We start from the raw sequence: 20,140 nt of genomic DNA, 5'->3' as shown, positions 1-20,140 counted from the left end.
AAATCCTGACTGTGTGTGTGTGAAGATACTCTATTTAAAAGACAAATTCAAATGATCTTTGACCCGGCCAGGGTTTGTCATTTTCAGATAAGAAATAAGAAAAATATCCAGCTGCCTGGGAAACGCTTCTGTTCCTCTCTTCAAGCATTTTAAATAGCAGTGGTGCAATGCAAGACATGTACAAAGTAGAAATAAAGATCTCATCTGTGAGTTTAACTCTTGAGTGAAGAATAAGAGTGAATTTACACATTAAAATATCACATATTTGAGAAATAGTCCAAGAGAGTAAGCCACCTGTCATCTAAAAAATATTGTGACAAAACGGACACTCTTTCCAGATTTTTATAAATTGCTTCCCACAACTCAAACAAGCAGATTAAAGGTCATTGAAAAGGGAAAACCCGTATTTGTGCCGAGTTTTCTTCCTTATGCTTTATGTTGGCCTGGGAACATGAGATATTTTACTTTTGCATTTTGGGGAGGAGGGCAAAGAGGAGTCTGTAGGAGGATGGAGGGACCTTTCCCTTAGAAACTGGAGGCAAATCATTCAGTTTTCCCTGGAGATTTTGACTAATCAAGGAACTGGCAGAACACACGAGTATGAAACTTGACTGAGAAAAGATCCACTCTTTTTTTTTTGTTGTTTTGGGTCAGCAATCTCCCTTCCCCATGGAGACCTCAGCGCCATTCCCAGAGGAATCAATAGTGCTGTTGGCATAAAGGTATTTTTTTTATAGTGAAGGCTGGACTTTGTGTAACTACAGCAGAAGAGACCTTTCTTTTTCAGACATTATTAGCACATTTCAAGGAAATAAAGGCATAAACATTTTCAGGCACCTTAAGGACCTTTTCCTAAGGAAGCTACTTTCTTAACAGCTGTTGGTAACCATCCCTACTGATGCTGCTCACTCTCAGCTGTACAGCAAGTCTTGCTATAAGGGCGCGTCTTCGATGAAACCTACAACCCTCAATGTTTTCACAAACACTCCTAACCATAACAATATTTTTCAAAGAGACAATCCAAAATCTCCCATATGTCACTGTATCTTTCCATAGCTTAATGACCACATCGATGCAGACTTCAATGGTTGAACTCAGGCTCTGAGATCAAGTACGTTCATGCTGGATTTTGAGCCCTATCTTGTGTTAAGCCAGCCTGTAAAATACGTAATATCCTCATCTTATCAACTGCTTTCTCCACACCTACCTCCACAGAAACTTTCTGTCACGAAGGCACCCCAAAGTCAGTTTTAGGCAGACAACAAGTTCCAAACCAGACTTTATTCTGACTGGAAAAGTACAGCCAATAAACAGACTAGAAACAGGGTTTATACAATTAGTTAGCACTCCGACAACATAACATAAAGGTTTGGATATCAGTTGAGAACATTATTGGGGTGCAGCAAAATGAGAATACTGAGGATCCACAGCATACATGCACACACCTGAAACAAATCAGAGCCCTCTGACTCCAGGGTAAACTATTACTTACCTGGGTTAGGCAAGGACTAACACTCACTTGGTTAGGCAAGGACTTATTCAGGGATATATCCAGTAAATTATCACTCACACAAACAAAGAGGTGAAGCACTCCCAGTCATGGGCAGTTTCCTTAGACAGCGTTCCCATCTAAGAGGAAGGCTCCAGCTCAGCAGACCCTCTGCTCCGAGAAGACAACACAAAAGGAATCTTCAGCCGGATCCCTGTTTTATAGTCTGATCAGATCTGGCTGTGGACATTCCAGAAACTTCTCAGCTTATCTGGGCCCCTCTTCTGCTAACGACCCTGTCAACCAACTCTGGGTCCCACAAAAGGGCCATTAACTGCCCCATTGAAGGCTCCGGTTCTCAGAGGGGGATGTGCAACTACCACACCAGTTCTCAGCAGGGGAAGTGCAACTGCCACACTTTCTTACCAGTTAAGCTTTCAGTTTAGGAGTCTCACATACAGTTTTACCACCTGCATGCAATAAAAGGGACTTCCAGATGCAAAACTCTTTAAGAGTAAAACCCATAAATCTCTGGGCTTAAGTCCTGGCCCTATAAAGTTATTGGCTGAGTTCTCATGGATGATGACACAAGCAAGGTTTCATTCATGGTCAGTACACATAATTATTTACATTAGCACGGGTTACATCACCATGTTTTTGAACTTGCCTACTTTTACTCAGAAGCAGACACTGATGTACTCTTACAATTACTTGCTCGAAAAATATCAGCTGCCAGTTTACAGGCTTTTCTTGCAAAAGCTTCATCAGGAAATAGAATAGTTTTAAAATGCCCTTTTCTGTAGCTGCATGACCTAGAGTATCATTGTTTGAGGAATGTCCTATCTTCACTTCTCAGAAGGCAGCTAAGGATGTGGGAGCCATTGTGTTTTTCATTAATGTTTCCTGGGTTCCATGTACAAGTTTGTTGATCAATTCAGACTTTCCATGTAAAAATTCAGCTTCCAGGTGTTGAGGGAAACAACAAAGTGGTACTTACTAATTGCCAAGTATAGAATCAACTACTCCCAGCTGAGCTCAGCCTTCAGAAATGGCAGTTTTTGACAAATATGTGGGCTTTCAGTCAGCAAAAATGCAGAGCCTCTGGGGACAAAGTCATTCAGAAATACAAATAACTGAACTCTTTCCTGAATTTAGGAAAAAAATAGATTTCCCATAATCTGTTGCATGCTGTCTACTATAAGAAAAAATATAAAATAAAACAAATCAAAGCAAAACCACATTCCCTGAATCTTGAAGCCTCCCTCCCATTCAAACATGAGTAAGTGAATTGGTTATCTGGATCAAGAGGTTTGAGAGGATGCTTACTACAGGCCAGAGGAAAGCTTTTGTATTTCAGTTCCTTAAATGTAAAAAACAAAGGCATCTACAGGATACTTTAGGGACAAAATAGTCACATAGGACTGAATCTGATCTACATCCCACCCAACTACAGGTCTTTGCTGTGCACTGCTCCTTCTGATGCTCCAGGATTCTGTCATTTTTATGGTCTGGATATGTTCTATAGTATATTAGGCCAATGAGACATTTTAAACATGAATGTGACTTTGAGAAGTGGTGCCCTGGGCTGATCATTCCTCCATTTAAACCAGCAAAATAGAGGAGACTGGCATAGTGATAGGTTACTGTCGAAACATGAAAGGAGTGACGTGATTAGATGTAATGCCATGGGAAAACCCCTGTCCCTTACAGACAGATTTTAAGCATGAACAAAGCCCAGTCAATTTAAACACTTGTATTATATTTAAGCATGGCTCCAGGCAGCCTGCCAATTATCAGAGAAAAAAGGGATAAAGAGCAAGTGTAAGCTCCCAAACTGGGGTGGGCAGCCTCCAGATACCCTGGGTAAGAGGTCTCCATCCCAGATCCTTACTCACATGGGTAAGCAGGAAAGGTTGGGTTTCCCTCCCTGGGCATTAGAGAAGAACAACAATTTTCATCACAGCGACACAGGTGGTGTCATCCACCATTTAAGAGATGGCATGAAGTCCTAATCCTACCCCCAGCTCTGTTACTAACCCACTCAATGCTCTTTGTGAAGGCAGTGTTTCCACTTAACACCTGTGTCCACTCATGCTGCAGACTTGTCAGGGAAAGGGCTGTCTTCTCCTCCATGATGAGTACTGTCTTACCTCAGTGTACCTGAGGCCTGTTGAGGTCCCTTCCAATCCCTAACATTCTGTGATTCTGTGATTCTTGCCATAATGGCACCCAAGAAACCCTCTTCCAGGCTGCCTTTCCGCAATGAATGCACGTCTTGGTTAAACACACTGGAGCACAGTGTGTACAGGGGGCTTTGATGCACCACGGCACATTTATTCTTAGATTTATTATTTATATGCTCATACCACCTACTTAGTGCTAAAGGTGGCCCAGGCAGAAGAGTGGATGGGGCTATGTGGATGCAGCCACAGTTCCTGCTGTGGCTGTAGCTACTTATTTTTTGGGCTTTAGGAGGCCTTCACTAACACCTCATTTCTTCAGGAACACAGGAACACAGACACACCTCAAACAATGGTATTATTTCAGGAATTTCTCTGCTGAGCAAATGGCTCACTGAGATTTTAGCCTCCAACACTGAACAAAAATCTAATGAGAAAAGCCTAGAGGGTGAAAAAAAAGATCATTCACCTGCAGAGAAGGATTTCTGGTTCCAAAGAAAATGAATTAAACAGTCTGTTTAGCTTAAACTATCTGTGGAGTTGCCATTCATTAATAGATAATGCAATTTATTCCTGTGACATTTGCAAGTGACTCTCAAGAGCTTCGATAACAAGATCTGTACTGCCAGGCTCTAATTTTGTTTAGAGTTTGCCTACCTAGTAGAAGTGTTTAGAATGAGAAGAGTTTGGCTCATGATTCTAATTTGAGAAACATTTGTTAACCATTACCAACAAAATAGTGAAACCGGTGATGTTACTTCTAGAAGGGTGGAATGGTCAAGAAGACAATATGCTTCTAATTTCTTTCATTTTTTACCTCCCAAAGAGTTGTATTAATAAATTTCTATGGCTATTTTATCTTCTCTACACCCCATGAAAAAACTTTCTTACCACTCCAATGATGATGAGCCTGTATCTGCAAACAATGGAAAACACGGTTTAGTAACATGCACGTGTAAAGTATATGAAGGACAGAGCTAACAAGTTGCTGAGGCTGAAGACTCTGCCTGTGGCTCTTTGCTTGTGCACATGCCCTCTTTAAAGCAGCCAACAAAAGCAACCATGTGGGAGCTGGCCTGACCTTCCATCTGTAAGAGGGGTGACAAAGAGAAATATCAAGGAGAAAATAAAAGGAGAGTTCTCATTTTGGAGAGAAATATAATTTACTGTGCAATAAAGAAGCGAGGAAAAGGAAGGTTTGCTATTGCTTGCTAAATTTCATCAAATACACAAGGAAGTCAAGCTGCCGACCAATCAATCCACACTTACATCTCAGCTTCAAAATCTAGGAACTAAACAGCACAACTGAATTTTTTTAAGAGTCAGTCCAAAATTCTTCGAGTCACAGATTTTTCAGACTAAGTACAGCCTTTATTTGTTTGACCTAGACAGAAATTAGGATAGGGATGCAGAGCTGGTGAAGCCATATACTAGGCTGAGAAGCGAAAATCCCAAAGTGCTTGCCAGTATTACATCCACTTGGATATACATAGATTTCCAAGTACATATTTCTGGATCTGGCAAGTCACACCACAGTCTACTCTGTTACTCAGGTCCACAGTTGGAGGCTGATCTGGTCCCTTTGATGTGTGAATTACTAGGGCAATTAAAATAACGAGTAGCGGAAAAGTACATGTTACTATGATACCTGTATAATCTAGTGCTGCTTTCTTGTCTATGAACTATACATTTCTATAAAACACACACACAACTGACTTTTTGCTCAGCCTTAAGAGCTTTTTTGTTCCACTTCCATTGTAATCCAAGAGCATGCCATTTTCTAGCAGATCAAAAGCATGCGTTTATGGTTAACAGAAGTGTTTGGTGGGACCAGCAGAGGATTGCTTTGGGAGACAGCCGAGTCAGTGACGCAATGAAGTGTAGTTTCATTTGTTTTGGCTATGGAACACCTGCATTATTGGCCCAGTACGAAGATTTTCAAACTCACGAAAATTCAATGAAGCTTTCAAAAAAACTGAAAAACTGGTCAGCAGTGGAGGGAGCAGCCATAGCCTCCATTCTGCTGGTCAGCTCCTGAAAAAGCCGTGCAGCTAAATATTACACTTCTGCTCTGGGCCAAATAGAAATGTTTCCACGTCTACCCAGGACACACAGCACAGCTTGGCTGATGCTTCAGCAGAGATCACAAGAAAAAGAGAATGGAAATGAGCCCTCAGTGCGGCCTGTGTTTAAAGAAGTATTTTGAGCTATTTGAACTGGGAGGTGCTGGATTGTGATATAAGAAGAGCCCTTGTCTGATATCTCATCTCATCTCCATCAGAGAGTATAAGTCTAGAAAAAACATGTTTCCACACAGAATGTCATCAGCATGAAGCTCTCCAGCTGTATTCATTGCACTGTATGGTTACACTTGATAAGCACAGAAAGGACATTTAAAATATCTCGAGAGCAAAATTAATTTTACTGAGGAAAGAAAAGGAACAGAAGACTTCAAATCTCTCTGTTTAAAAGAGATTCCTTTTGGCAATGTTTATTAAATAAAAGTACAGTCCTGTACTTTGAATATGTCTTCATTTTACTTTAGAGGAGATAATAGATGGTGAGGCAATTGTAGTTCAGGAAGTCAAACTCAGGCTCATTGAATCCTGTTTTGTAATGAATCATTCAGAGGGCCGCGGCTCCTGTGGCTTTTTACAACCAGCCCTCTTATTAATTTTGTTGCAGCAATAAGAGACCAAGAGAAGAAACTGGGGCACATTGACCCAGCCACTGTGTGTCCTAAATTTAAGAGATAAAATAACTGCTGCCCCAAAGACCTTGAGCTCTTCAAACCCATGCAGCGGGACGCCTGGAAAATTGTGTTAAATAGAAGAATACATGGTTACTGCAGCAGCATCCTCATGCAACTCTGATCAATGGGTCCATGCAAACCCACTATGGAAGCAGCTCAGTAGCTGGCAGGGCTTTTACCCCATATCTCACAGGCAGTTCTCCAGCACGGAGCCCTGCTCAGCTCCCAGCCCGTGCTGCAACTCTACATTGCCTCAGAGGATGCAGAAACCTGGGGTAAATCTTCTACTATAGGAAAGGACACTAGTTGTCCCCCCACACTGTATTTTTGGCCAAAAGTGGAGTGTTGTCCATTCAGCCCATCACAGGCATCCAGCTGCGCAGTGAATTTCTTCAGAATCCTTTAATCTATTTTAAAGGATAAAACCACTCTTACAAGGAGCCAATTCAGCTGTGATAATGATTTGTGCATGACACAGTTTAGTATTTAATAGACATATCACCATCTGTTCTAGTTTTAAACAATAAAATTGGAGACAACAGAACAAGCAGCTGCATTCATTGGGGAAAAAAAAAAGAGACAGGAAAGAGGTGAGTGAATACATGCAGTGCATGAGTAGAAAATGATTGCAGGGGAAATTTCTCGAGCTACTCTGCAAGAGAGAACTTATCGCTACGTTCAGTATTTTGCACAACATGTATCTATCATTTTTTTTTTCTTATGATTTAGACATAAACCAGTGGGGGAGAGGAGGGAATAGAGCTCTGTGCTGAAACAGTAAATCCCTACTGATAGCGATTTCTTCACAGCAAACAGGGATTCACAGCAAGACTTCTTTTCTGGTACTGAAGAAATGATAAGTTAAATGCAGTGGGAAAGACAATACTTTTCTCTGTGGGCTACAAATGGGTCCGAGTTGGAGCTGGGATTTATTTCCTCCTAAATCAAAGGTCTGCATTCTCTAGAAGGCACACCTTTGCCAGCAATGCAGCACCGAGGGGCAGTGATGTTTCTGGAATCAAGATTAGTACATTGAATAGGCATGAGTTATGGTCGCAGTAAAGTCATAGGCAGGCTATGTTCCTTCTCTGCATCTTTTTCTAGACAGCTTCTCTGCCAGTGAGCTAAAGCAATAAGTTGACTGTTTTTACCAACCTTCAGAGTGTCTCCAGTCAAACAGTTACAGCTTATACTAGAAATTTAGTTGTGTTTGAAAAGGTAAAATTATGTTGCGTGATATTTTTCTAAGGAAAATGTTGAGGTTGAATAAAAATCAACCAAATAGATGGTAAATCTTTTTGAGTGTGTGTAAGGACAAGACTGTTAAAAAAAGCCTGTAAGGATACACGACAGAAGAACTAAGATTTTGGATCTGATTTTGGGCTCATGTCATCTTTATACCTTACTCCAATGGCATCTGTCAAAATCAAGTATAACATAGCTACTGTCAGGAGAGTTAAACACCGCTGGAATCAGGCTCGGCCTCTTAATGTCTCACACATTCACTACTCCTTTAAAAAAAAAAAAAAAAATCAAAATCCTACTGTGAGCTAAAATCTTTGCCAAGGGCTTCAGAGGAATACCATGAGGGTAATCCTAGCAGAAGTGATATCAAGATCCACTTGTGTCTTTAAGAGCAGCTGTGAACAGAATGTTGTAAAATAGCTGGTAAACCAAAACGATCAGCCATCCGAACAAAAGCCAAAAGAATTCCCCCTTGTATTTACTGCACCAACAAATACACTGCAAATAGATGGAGCTACTCTACAGCCCTCAATACAGTATGGAAACTTTGAAATAAAGCCTTATTCTCCATATAAATCCGCGTAACAATACTGAAGGCCCTGCAGCCAAGCTTATTTGTGGTGCTTTAAGAACAGTTGAGTGTCAACCTTGATTTTATTAATAACTCAATCTACAACATTAATGAAATTTCAGTTGAAGCTTCTCCCAATTTGGCACTCTCAAACATTTGCCCTTAGGATTTTCTCTTTCCTAAGTCCTTCTGCACTTTCTCCTGGCAGCCCTCCCTGCCTCTTTGCTTGTCACCACGTTTAGTGAAAAGTGGCTTGGGTCACCCTACCTGCCTATAAGAGATGATCATAAATCATATCCTATGACCACATCACATAGAAATTTGAAGATCAGAAAAGCTGCATGACTATTTGCCTCATGCTGTCACTGAAATCTGTCTAGTGCAAAGACAGATGTCCAAATCTAATACTGACAAGGCAGTCTAGACATGCATTTTACTTGCATGTTAAACACTTTCTCAGGAAAGGTTGCGTTTTTGAAGCCTTTTCAAAACTCTTTGAGCTCTGTTCTTTGGAAACCTAGGAGGGAAACCTGCAGCAAGACTCAGCTTCAAAAAGACATACTGGGGGACCCTGTAACTGATACACTCATGGGGAAATAGCTAAGCAACAAAACTAATTAGAAGATGAGAAAAGTCATGTTAAGAATTATGCAACTTGAGCTACCGTACTGGAAATCTACTTTAAAGGATGATAAACTTTGGAAGAATTAATACAAAGTTAGAGCAGTAGCATCCAAGGTGGCAAAATCGGAGCCAGATAGATTTATTTCACTGTTTTAATGTAGCTTTTATAGATGCAATAACCTTTAACTGCGAATAGCTTGTCTAAGCTGTGTGCCAAGTCGAAACTTGGATAGCACAGTACTGGTTTTGTTTGGACATCTGCTGCTATTACTCTTATTTATGTGTTGCTGGTGAATGTTTGACTTGTTTGCAGTAAACATGATTGTTATTGAAGGTTTGAAGCATATGTGTCATGTCTATGGAACTAAGCAGTGAAGAACATGTAGCTGGTGGATGCACTTTGAATCATGCAATGAAATCAGCTGTTTCAATTCTGTATATTGCCAAAAACTTTGGTCTTAGTGAAATAAGATGTAACCTTTTCAGGCCTGAGGCATGGCAGCAGAATTGGTATATAAAAACCAGTTTCGTTTGCTTGCTTCCTTTATGCAGTGTTAACAGGACAGATGGAAGACTCATATTGATTAGCCAAGATAGACCAATTGATATGCTCCTGAATGGACTTGTTATTCTGTCATATGGAGAAGAAAATACACCACTGAAGCACATTTTCTTGCCATGTGTTGTGAAATCATTAATAAAGTCTAGTCATTAATACTGATTAGATTGAGACAGCGTGTATCTTAGTGTGCTATTTAAATAACAAAGTAAAAGTGAAAAATCTCTCCTTTGAGCTTCACCCTGGCCTTGGGACATCACTGACAGATGTGCAAGGACTGTGAGCGGTGGAGGTGAGATGTCCCACCATATGAACGGGAGTGCTTCTGGAACCCCGGCCACTGAAGATCTACCACCCACACCACAGAGAACTAGTAGAGTACAGCCAGCACCTCAATGGGCAACAGCGGGTATCAGTATCAGCTCTTCTGTACCAAAGCTGATTCCTGCCAACATCCCACCCACAAAGGCCACCTATCAGGACACAAGAAAGTGACAGGGAAGCATCGCAGCTGCTGGGAAGGAACGGTGCCCCCATCTGGTCTGTCCCCCATCGCCCAGGCTGCCATGCCTGGCACACACAACCAGTAGACAACCTGCTGCCTAGCTAAGCCCATCTTAGCCAAACAGTGAGTAAAAGAACTAAGAAGTTATTTCATCTGCTTGGTGTTATTCACAAAGATTAGCAAGGTTAATAATAACCTAGGGCTCCATCCCTGCCACAGTCAGTGAAGGAAGAGGAGGTTTTTTATGGACCATGTCATGCCAAAACAGAGTGAGTTCCTTCTGCCAACCTTCATGCACAATTTCAGGAGATTTTCAATGAACAACCCTCCCAGCAGGAGAAAAACACCTTTTCACAACCTTAAAAAGACAAAAGGCAAACAACTAGTACACTTGATTAAAAATCTGAGCTATTCTTCCTAATGTATCAATAAACGCAATATATGTAACGTGTAATGTATGGACACAAATTGTATAAATACTAAAAGAGAAATTAAATGCGATGAACTCAGAAGTCTGACTAAACTCTCTGTGAAGAACTGGGGCTGTCTACAGAAGAAAACCCACACATGCACCAATGCAGAAATGCACCTAGGAGTGAGGCTGTTCTTTTATTATCTGTTCTACTAAAATAAAGCTATCCTACTGCATATAAAGCAAAGGTATCTGTTTGGTTATTTGTGATCAGTCTCATTTAGCTGTCCATGCTGCTGGGAAATCTCTAACTCAATCTGCTGCTTTTGTGGAGTTCTCATTGTATTTTCCTATGACCTTGGTTTGGTTCTCTAATGTCAAGGTAAGGCCAATGTGGTCTATAGTTCCATCAGTAAGACTCTGATAAATACTTCTCTCAAACAAGCGCAACTGTATTTGAATTCTGCCGCTGCATAAAAGGGCTAGAGGCTGGTCTGTAATATGCTGACTTGCCTTCTGAAGAATCCCCTTTTACTGCCTTGACTCTATCAAAGCTCAGAGAGGCTGAATTAACCTCACACATTAGCTAAACGTGTGAGGAGCACCTGACATCATCTTGTGCCTGAAGAAATGCCATCAAGTCCCCCTCAGCCAATTCAATAACCTTCTGTGTGCCACTCACAGGAGACTGTGTGAGGGTCAACCCTGCATTAACCTACTGACCAGTGGAGAGCATGATGCTGTCTGGGAGGAGTTTAACGAAAATTTAGAGGAGACTTATGATGTTGTTTTAAAGAGACATTCAGAGCAGGGTTTGTCTCTGTTATTTACACTTCCATTTGATGGATTTCTACGTCTGAGCAAGCATCTGAGGATGCACCTTATGACCAGCAAAGCAATAAGAGACTTTGGTGCCCCAACCCTCGGCACATCTGAGATGTCTGCATGGTAGAGAGCTTGACTCCTCTGAAGTACTCACTGCTTCCCATTGACTAGAAATGAAGTCAAACAAGACCAGCTCAGAAATAAACATCAACATTGCAGGTAGCAAAATTCAGGAGACAACCTCTGTCCATAACATCCTAGAAATGCCTTACAATACCTGTCATGCACAGAATTAAATTATGTCACCTATTTATGATTCATTTTGTTATTGGAGGGATATGTTAGCTGATTTCTAGTATGCAGGGATTATTTTTTGACCAGTTAATACATAAAAATTCAGTGTCATATCAAAAGTGTATGCATCATCAACTAGAAAGGTTTGTCATTAAGAATACGGTTACTTTTTCTAAGCTATTTCTCAGTATTGGTTACATAGCTAAACAAAATCCACAGATACATAAACCTTCAAGAAGCATCGTTAGATTCTGCCAAGTAAAGTGGTGTCAGTAGCTGAAATCTCAGAACATAAATCTGACAAGTGGGAGAAAAACTGAGAAGTCAGAGCTCACAGATGCAATAAAACATTGTGTCTGCAGGCAAAAACAAGGAGTGGAGAACTCCGTACTAAAAAATAAGAGTACCTGGAAAGCAGGGAGGAAGGTAATTTGAAACTAATAACTTCATGATGAATAGTCTGATCAAAAACTGCAAAGCAGATGAAGACTGACTCTCCAAGACTAGCTTGGAGATATGTCAAAAAGTGATGCTGAGTAACCTCCAAAATGCTTGTTTGCTTTCATAAGACATGATACAGGAGAAACAAACCAACCAAAATTAAATCTGTAAACAAGGAAGAAATCTTCAGGAGCCTGGGAGGCAAAAGCCAGCAAGCTGTGAGGAGAAGCAAGAAAAATCAAAGTAAGGTTGATAGGACATTACAACTAAGCACATGAGTACTGGTAAGAGGTTCCCTTGATGGTTAATATTAATGTATGTCTGTGTAAGTATTAGGGTGAGACTGAAACACATCCTCTCTTGGTAAGTGAATTTAAAAGACAGACAACGCAAACACCTGACATGTTAAGAGAATAAGCAGCTGACTCTTAGCGACTCCTTCTGGAAGGATACCAGAGAAGAGCTTGCCATACACCTTTCAGAGGACAGAAAATCCTGGGGAAGACACAAGAAAGCATCTCTTTGCATGAGCAATCCCTACCAAGGCAGCATGGTCACGGGGATGCTGCCCAGGGGCACAGCCGTAGGATGGCAGTTGCTGGGGAACGGTGCACTTCAAAACAGTTTTCACTGCTCTTAACAGTCACATAAATACGCAGCACTATAAAATGAGGGTGCTTCAGTAAGTCAAGGAAAAATACTGCTGGCAACAGCTCTTCCAGAAGAGAGGAGTGGATGGTCTCAAGTCAAATACACCCAGGTAGTACTCCCATTCCCAGTGAAGGGGGTGGAGAGGACACTGGAGTGATGAAGCAGCTGAAGTCACCTTCTGTGACCTGACACAAGTGTTCACAGTAATTTCACAGCAGAAGGGCCCATGCCCACTCACCCGCGATGCTGGATTCCCAACACCATTGCCTCACAGCACTTCAGAGAAGAGCTTCTCTCTGAGAGGCAAAAGAACATCTGATTAGATTGTCAGTGTCTTACCAAATCTGTAACACACTATCCAGAAGCACAAGAGGGGATGGCATTTTAATCAAGAGATTTGCCCCTTGCTGGGACATGGCCAGGCAGGGACCACACACACCTTTCCAGATAAGCAGCAGGGGTAGGAAGGACACACATGCAGGCACCAGCCTCTCCTTTTCCAAGGCTAAAATCATCGTGAGTACTACAGAGCATATCTGGCGAATATCAGACACAGACTTTAAATACTCTGAAGCTAGGATTTAGGGTTATTTGATCTTTCTTTCCAGCAGAAACTTTCTTTTTGTACGAGGATAAAAATACTCCTAAGAGAAACCGCAACCCAGTGGCATCAATTTAGATCTGGATCGTTCAGTGCAATTTTCACATCAGGTTGAAACACGCCCTGATTTTAAGCATCCATTATAAAACTCTCATGTTTTCTTTTTTTTTTTTTTTTCCTAAATGAGCTCTGTGCAGCAAATTCTATCCTATGAAAAAAAGACAAAGGGGACACAGAACAGAATACTGGAAGTCAATAATTATTTTGCACACCTCCAATTTTCAGGTACCAAAGTCTGAAATACTTTGAAAGGTAACTGAATGATTTTGAAAAACAGTTTTTAGTACGTCCTTTCTAGGAATCAGATTTCTTCACAAGTTTTGAAATTAATAATAAAAAAAAAAATCAAAGTTCTTTAAAATAAGACTCCTATTTTTAATGCCTTCTCTATGAAGAATGGTCAAAAGATCTCAATTAGCAGCTCTCTGAAACTGCAGCTTCAGTTAAAGCAAACCCCAGAATAAAAGCAAATTTTTCATTCACACTCCTGAACATTCAGTTACATTAATGGCAGAAAAACTGTTCTGCAGATTAAAAGGACCAGATATAGGGCTGTAACACTGGTCACATGCAGGATCCAGCAGATATGTGGATGACGTTTCCATGACTAAACTGATGACAAACTCTATATACATAGGTGGAAATGAAGGCTCCCTGAGCCAAACCCACAGATTTTAGGGACCAACAGGTGCCAAAATAATGGAGTTTTTGGCTGAAGGCTGCGTGCAGCTTTGAGCAACTGCTGTCATAATATCAAAACAGAGATTAGACCTGGAGTGCTGGAAATGCAAACAGAAAACAACTGCAAGAGTTTTCTGAACTGGGGGAGATCTAAAAATCATCCAGGCAAGCTGCCTTTGTGCAAAATTTTATTTCAAGGGTATACGATGCTTTAGCTGTATAGCGCCCTGCAGTGATAACACCCTTTCAAGCCAATGAACATCGGATTTTATTTCAAGAGTCTCCAGGTGGGGGGAAAAAGAAAAACAAAACACTTGTAAGCCTTACATTTTGCATTATCCACTCTCTTTTATGCACTGCATTTCCCCTTGACACAGGCTCTCTGATGGTGAGGGACCAGCTCTTTCTCCTGACTGTGTGTCCAGTCCTCTGCACGGCACCATGACTCTGCCATCCAGGAGGGGACAGTAAAGGCTCCAGGTTATCCTTCCTTTCCTCCCTCCCTCCCAATGGCCCACAGCTCTGAAATCAAGAGGTGTCTGTTTCCCAAAAGGCAGCTGGAGCTGATGTAAGTGCTCTTTTCTTGGACTGAAGCGGATGCATCCCTTTGTGCAACATAAGGTACTTTGCAAATGGCACCAAAGTTGCTGATTGTCAAGAGTAACCCAAAAGTGGTGCTGCCGAAACCAAAGTGAGAATGGGAAATGGAGCAGGAGCCAGTATCTAGACATGGCCAACAGGTCCCATCCAAACCCCAAGTCATCCAGGCTCAGCAGCCCTGTAGGACCAGCATCACACCAGTAGTTTAGCTGCAAGTTCAGGAGGTTAGGACAAGTATAATTTGACTTCTAGCAGTACACTCATAGGCATGTCTCCATGCATAGGATGTCAAAGAGTGGTGTTTCTGGAGCTGGCCACAGGGCCAGGCATTTGACAGGTACTAATGTCACCAAGAGTAGTACAGAGTATTTTTCGGGAGTTCTCAACAACCACCCACCCCAATAAAAATCCAGTGAGCAGGACTTTTTGTCCTTGATCATGGAAGCATTTTGGAACATGTAGCCAGCATATCTACATTTCCAAGTCATACCTAAAAATCACAGCCTCTTTCTTCCAAACGCCTATGAATCTAGGCTAGGTATTTGCAAGATAAGAGATTCAGTTGCAATATAGAATTAAATAAATACATTAAATTAAATGTTCCAAGACAAAATTATAATGAATCAAAATATAATCACATCAGCAAATTGCCCTAATCTGACAAATTCAACGAGTCATACTAGACTTCAGTTAGTGTTATTGACTCTCCTAAATTAGCATAATGCTATTTCACTATTCCCACATCCTCGAGTTAGTTTAGCCACTGGAGTTACTTAGCCCCAGGAGTATGGCCAAGAAACTCTGACATTTTGTTTACTCATCACTATTAACATGATTGATGTCATCACTGAATTGGCCTTATTTCCTGTCCTCAACCCGAGACACTTGGCTCTGGACTAAACCCTCTGATACTTGGTACAGACAACAATCAGCTACTTGCAGTGCTTTATGGTAATTTTAGCTGACATAATTGCCAGGTCATTAGAGTGACACCCTCCTGCCAAAGAACCAGAGTGCCTGCAAAGATGAAGCCTTGCTGTTGGGCTGGCCATAACGGTGAAAACTTTGTTCTGTGCATGAGTCATCTCAGACATGGGTTTTTGGATGCGAGAGCTGATGGACAACAGTCAACAAGCGTTGACACTATTTTGAAGTTGGTTTTGGCACCTAATGAAGGGACTATGAAAGAGTTGCTTGTAGAAAGTCGTCTGGGATGGAGAAATCCTGATTTGATTATCTTTAAAGAATCAAAGAGACAAATGGAAGTTCCTTACAAAGGCACAGATTAAGAAATAAGGAGAACTTCTGGAAATGCAAGTCTGCTAGACTGAACAGCTCAGTCTTTGAAATGCAAAAGGCTTGATATTTCCATACATCCAAGGGAAAAATAGTTTCCACCTGAAGCCAGGGGAGAAGCCTGTGGGAAAGGGTCCCCAGAGGGAAGGAGGACAGACCATTTGTCCTGCTAAAAGCAAGGATGGGTTTTAGAGGCTGAAAACATTAAGGAAGGTCTAGATGCCATCCAAAAATCTAAGCTGAGATTGTTTTGTCCATTTCCATCCAGGACAATCGTGTTAGAGGGGCAAAAGAAGCACAGCCGACCTCCATTGTAGGGGGCTGTGCAGCAGTACATGGAAGAAGAGCAAACACAATTAATGGCTTAAGAAAGAGAGGAAAAGAGATTTGAGGGCAACCTTGTAGATTTAACAGTCTGGCCTCACCAGCATGCAAGTGTTCAGAACAAAGCTAGGAAGAAAAGAGTCAGTAAAGACATAAAAGGTGACAACATTTAGCATATATTTACCCAATACCAGTTATGTCAGACTAGGCTTTTGTCTATCTTTGATGAAAAACTTATTTTCTAGACAAAGGCAAATGTGGTAAATTGTATGTATTGGAACGTTGTTAAACCACTACAAAGGATTATTACATAAACTGAGAATTAATGCAGGAAATTTCAAGTGCTTAAAGTGACGGCAACCAGCTGGGCTGAAGAAAGGTTTCATCAGGCCAGAGGAAGATTATAAGCAGAATTCATTACAGTTGAATCTTTTCAACTTTTCTATTCATATTCATTAGTGTTTCCATTAATGAGATGATGTCATTAGCACACTTCCTACCAAGATTTCAAAGTGGGAACTCACTGTTAGCAAAGAGGACAGTAAGGATTGTCCAAGAAAAACTAGACAACCCTGAAAGGGAGGAATGATGGAAAATAGAAAGTGCCAGATCATGTACTTAAATGCTACAGTGAATCAGACACTTCTCAGCTGGATCCTAGGAAGAGTGGGGAAGCGGGATCTGCTTTACAATTGCCAGCTAAGAGCTTAGTTTGTTCTAGCTGTGACACAGGACTGAGTGAACACACATCTGCCCTCTGGATAGAGAAGGGCAATAAACAACGGGTCAGAAGCACAGAGCTGCCCTTGGTAGAAGAGCACAGGAGTATAAACTGTCCAGGAATAAATCTACCTTGGAAACTTGAGCACTCAGGTTTTGAAGCAGCATCCGAAATAAATTAGAGAGGCCAAATAATTTGAACTATCACATTTTCAAATTTACAGCCTTTATATGATCTATAAATATTCTATAAATCAGCAACAGTGAGGGCTGCAACCATGCACAGCTCACTGGGGATGAAGTACGCTGCAGATATCTCCAGCCTCTGATTTCCCCTTTGCCTCTGAGTTGCTGAAGTTTTCCTCTAGGAGTACTGTCTCTTTGCACATAAAATCCAAACCACTTGAAAAATACTAATCCTCTAAAGTGGATCTGAATTCATTAATGGTGGGAATTATGCAATGTGGTGGCTTGCAATAGTAGAGGCTCAGACCTGCGGCTGTAGAAAGTCCTGATTTATGTACTGACTCAGACTGTAAGCAGTTGTCCCCACATCTCTAGGTCAGGAGATGGAAGGGAAGACATAAGAATGGCTGTACTGCATGGGACCAAAGGTGACCCAGCTCCAAAGTGTGTTTTCTCCAACTAGTGCTTAAGGCAGAGTGCAAGAACAGGGCAAGTCCATAGAATTGCTTCACTACACGGTCTCCCAGGGAGCAGGGGCTGATGCACTCTATAAAGGCGATAAGACATGAAAGATTATCACTTTATAGAAGGTGATAATATTTTGCCCTCACTGGAGTCACTGCCTCGTCTATCAAGTAAACTGAAAAATGCCATTAAGCACAGTCTATGTGTTAGAGAAGAGCAAATTTATTTTGGACTGTAGCATCCACAGGATGCTACACTGTGACTTCCCACATAATTTATTCCTTGTTTCCTCAAAGCTTTTTATCACAGATACTGTTAGCAGAAATTAGGAAAACTCCTATCCTTAAACTGTGCTACTGCATGGTATATAGTCACTAGAGTTCCTCTGTATTATCTCTGTAAGCAAAAATACAAATAAGGGAAAACAAGCTGACCTTGATTGGATACTATCAGCTTTGTCTGAACCCTGATTTTGCTGTGTATGTAGAGGCATGTCAGGGTTCAGACAGTCCTAAACATATGACGGTTTCATGTAGTTATGCGTTTACTTCACATCTGCATGGGATCTTATCAGCCCTTAGTAGTACTGAGTTCTTCCCTGTTTCCCACTGCAGTGGAGCAAACTTCTGCAGACTATTCTGCAAACACATAATTCCATTTCTATACTGATAAATGCTGCAATTTGCAAATCTGAAGCATATATCCAAGAAAAATGCTGTTATTCTACCAGGTATTGATATTGTATGTTGGTGCTGTTATACAATAAAAAGAATTATTTAAACTGCTGACTTCCCAGGCCAACATACTTCTGATTTCCTTGGTTGTCCTGCCCAGTTCTCTCATTATCTTAGCTTGATTCTCTCCAGAAATTCAGATGGGAGTTTCTCTAATTTACGGCAATGTACTGGCAAGCTTGGTAGCAACTCTTCTCAGTAGCAGGGATAGTAATCATCTTGATTTAGAGGCTATAACGCAGCTTTCCAGTGTGCAGGCATGGAGAATGCAGCATGTAAGAGGAAAATAAAAGCTGATGGCCCCCAGAAACGAAGCCTACTCCAGCAACTGGCTCTTTGCCAACCATCAAGACAACGAAGAGGGAAGATCTTCAGTAAAATAAAGTATAAGGGAAACTGCAAAAGTGTTTTACAGCAAGCCAGGCCCATATTCATCATCTACACAGTAAACAGGCTCAATAACAGGAATTTCTATGAATTTCAAGTAGGTGCAAAGGTTCAGCAGCGAATGACTGGAGTAACAGAGTTCATCCATCAAAGCCTCAATTACTCCCAGTTATCTGGGAGTACAGACCATTGCTTGCTTCACGTCAGCTTTATGCCTTTTGTGTCAGATGGTTTGTTTTTCTGGCAAAATTAACAGCTTCAGTGATGACAAAAAAGATGCACTCCAAAGAGTGTGGATGGGGGAACATGCCAGCAAGGCTTCACTGTGGCCAAAAAAAGGAAAGCTATTCTTGCTGGAAAACCAGAGAAAAAAATCAGAAAAGGAATATTCCTTGCTCAGTCTTCCAAAATGTGGAGAGGAAGGAATGTTTAAACCTCCCCATCCAGCACACAAGGCGACATCTCTGCCAGTGGTGCTGAGGGATCCCCATACCCTGGAGGAGAAGTGCAAGGAAACAGCTTTGTACACAGAGATCCTGGTCAGCTGTCAGACAAGATCAGACCAAGTCTCAGGTTCTGCTATAATCTCTTCAGCGTGGCTTTTGGCCTTGGCCTTTCTCCCAGGAAGAGAGAACCAAGATCTCCTAACTCCAGGAGATCCTGGATCCAGGTGGGCATGGGGAACTGGAAGAAGGTGGAGATCTGCACTTTGAGAGCTCCAGCTTCTTGCAGATTAGGGTGTTCTCTTTTTAAAAATAACAACAATTACCATGACTCATTATTTTCATGGCTGGTGCATCCTAATTACAAATGCGTGTTTATTTTGTCTGTGCATTACACTGAATTGCATCTTAGATGGAGTGAAATAATTTTATTCTCCAAAAAAAGAAAAAAAATCAATTAGGCTCCCACACATTTGAGACTCCTCAGCATTCACTTTCTGGAAACTTAACTAATCTTTGAAAAACAGCTTTAATCACTAAGAGCAACAGGAGATGTTTCAACTAACAGCATTGTCAGACAAAGTGAAATAATGAATGTGGACTACTGAATATGAAGCCAAAGGACTCCTGCTGCTCCCAGAAAGAAACTGGGGACAGGATACAACATTTTCATTGAGTGGGAATGGAAGAACAAACCAATAGAAATAACTCAAATTCTTTATGAAATAATCCTATGAATAAACCCAGTAAGCTAAAAACCCCCAAACTCACCCCCTAGCCCTCTCAAAAAAAAAAAGGGAATTATGCTTCTATTCAGTGATCTGGAAAAAGCAGATTCCTGGACTAGTTTTGCTAACTCAGAATAAGAAAGATCGTTTAAAGTTGTCACTTACTTTATAAGGCTTTTAAAGATACTCCTGACACAGATTTATGCCAGCTCAGGTGGCTTTCTGTGGCTCATGCCACAGAAAGGCTTGTCTCACATAGAGTTCAACCAGCCTTCAGCAGGTTGTGCAGCAGATCAGGACCCAGCTTCCAGTCACGAGTGCACCAACCCCCTAAATTACTTAAAACTACGACTAATTAGCCTGCTTG

The 20,140-nt window shown here is 41.3% G+C and overlaps 1 protein-coding gene across 1 annotated transcript in view; it reads right to left on the bottom strand.

Annotated features, from left to right (window-relative positions):
• Window positions 1-5,033: 5,033 nt before the first annotated feature.
• The window catches only part of RPSA (ribosomal protein SA), a 92,540-nt gene continuing 77,433 nt past the window's right edge, over window positions 5,034-20,140 (bottom strand). Inside the window, exon 8 of the mRNA XM_082045366.1 lies at window positions 5,034-5,053. The gene's annotated coding sequence lies outside the window, so the exon portion shown is untranslated. The remainder of the gene's footprint in view (window positions 5,054-20,140) is intronic.

Source organism: Streptopelia decaocto (genome assembly GCF_964273445.1).
Source record: "Streptopelia decaocto genome assembly, chromosome: 2".
In the NCBI taxonomy this organism is placed as follows: Eukaryota; Metazoa; Chordata; class Aves; order Columbiformes; family Columbidae; genus Streptopelia; species Streptopelia decaocto.
This window is presented reverse-complemented; position numbering and strand designations above follow the sequence as displayed.